The sequence below is a fragment of the Taudactylus pleione genome, unplaced genomic scaffold (genome assembly GCF_031769625.1).
Source record: "Taudactylus pleione unplaced genomic scaffold, aTauple2 ptg001220l, whole genome shotgun sequence".
Classification (NCBI taxonomy): Eukaryota; Metazoa; Chordata; class Amphibia; order Anura; family Myobatrachidae; genus Taudactylus; species Taudactylus pleione.
In genome coordinates this window covers 509364-511774 of record NW_028285620.1, presented here as the reverse complement: position 1 = coordinate 511774, position 2411 = coordinate 509364, and positions in this window count along the sequence as shown.

Below are 2411 nucleotides of genomic sequence, written 5' to 3'. Positions count from 1 at the left end.
TTCTTATTAATTTTATGGCTTCTTATTCACTTCTTATTCATTTTACAGCTTCTTATTCATTTCCTATTCATTTTACAGCTTCTTATTCACATCTTATTCATTTTACATCATCTTATTCATTTTCTATTCATTTTACAGCTTCTTATTCACTTCTTATTCATTTTATGACTTCTTATTCACTTCTTATTCATTTTCCGGCATCTTATTTACTTCTTATTCATTTTACAGCTTCTTATTCATTTCCTCTTCATTTTACAGCTTCTTATTCATGTCCTATTCATTTTACAGCTTCTTATTCACTTCTTATTCATTTTACAGCTTCTTATTCACTTCTTATTTATTTTATGGCTTCTTATTCACTTCTTATTCATTTTCCAGCTTCTTATTCATTTCCTATTCATTTTACAGCTCCTTATTCACATCTTATTCATTTTACATCTTCTTATTCTTTTTCTATTCATTTTACAGCTTCTTATTCACTTCTTATTCATTTTATGGCTTCTTATTCACTTCTTATTAATTTTCCAGCTTCTTATTCATTTCCTATTCATTTTACAGCTTCTTATTCACTTCTTATTCATTTTCCAGCTTCTCATTCATTTCCTGTTCATTTTACAGCTTCTTATTCAATTCTTATTCATATTTCAGCTTCTTATTAACTTCTTATTCATTTTCCAGCTTCTTATTAATTTCTTATTCATTTTACAGCTTCTTATTCACTTCTTATTCATTTTATGGCTTCTTATTCGCTTCTTATTCTTTTTCCAGCTTCTTATTCATTTCCTATTCATTTTACAGCTTTTTATTCACTTCCTTTTAATTGTCCAGCTTCTTATTAATTTCTTATTGATTCTACAGCTTCTTATTCACTTCTTATTCATTTTCTGGCTTCTTATTTACTTCTTATTCATTTTACAGCTTCTTATTCATTTCCTATTCATTTTACAGCTTCTTATTCATGTCCTATTCATTTTACAGCTTCTTATTCACTTCTTATTCATTTTACAGCTTCTTATTCACTTCTTATTAATTTTATGGCTTCTTATTCACTTCTTATTCATTTTACAGCTTCTTATTCATTTCCTATTCATTTTACAGCTTCTTATTCACATCTTATTCATTTTACATCATCTTATTCATTTTCTATTCATTTTACAGCTTCTTATTCACTTCTTATTCATTTTATGGCTTCTTATTCACTTCTTATTCATTTTCCGGCATCTTATTTACTTCTTATTCATTTTACAGCTTCTTATTCATTTCCTCTTCATTTTACAGCTTCTTATTCATGTCCTATTCATTTTACAGCTTCTTATTCACTTCTTATTCATTTTACAGCTTCTTATTCACTTCTTATTTATTTTATGGCTTCTTATTCACTTCTTATTCATTTTCCAGCTTCTTATTCATTTCCTATTCATTTTACAGCTCCTTATTCACATCTTATTCATTTTACATCTTCTTATTCTTTTTCTATTCATTTTACAGCTTCTTATTCACTTCTTATTCATTTTATGGCTTCTTATTCACTTCTTATTAATTTTCCAGCTTCTTATTCATTTCCTATTCATTTTACAGCTTCTTATTCACTTCTTATTCATTTTCCAGCTTCTCATTCATTTCCTGTTCATTTTACAGCTTCTTATTCAATTCTTATTCATATTTCAGCTTCTTATTAACTTCTTATTCATTTTCCAGCTTCTTATTAATTTCTTATTCATTTTACAGCTTCTTATTCACTTCTTATTCATTTTATGGCTTCTTATTCGCTTCTTATTCTTTTTCCAGCTTCTTATTCATTTCCTATTCATTTTACAGCTTTTTATTCACTTCCTTTTAATTGTCCAGCTTCTTATTAATTTCTTATTGATTCTACAGCTTCTTATTCACTTCTTATTCATTTTCCGGCTTCTTATTTACTTCTTATTCATTTTACAGCTTCTTATTCATTTCCTATTCATTTTACAGCTTCTTATTCATGTCCTATTCATTTTACAGCTTCTTATTCACTTCTTATTCATTTTACAGCTTCTTATTCACTTCTTATTTATTTTATGGCTTCTTATTCACTTCTTATTCATTTTCCAGCTTCTTATTCATTTCCTATTCATTTTACAGCTCCTTATTCACATCTATTCATTTTACAGCTTCTTATTCACTTCTTATTCATTTTATGGCTTCTTATTCACTTCTTATTAATTTTCCAGCTTCTTATTCATTTCCTATTCATTTTACAGCTTCTTATTCACTTCTTATTCATTTTCCAGCTTCTCATTCATTTCCTGTTCATTTTACAGCTTCTTATTCAATTCTTATTCATATTTCAGCTTCTTATTAACTTCTTATTCATTTTCCAGCTTCTTATTAATTTCTTATTCATTTTACAGCTTCTTATTCACTTCTTATTCATT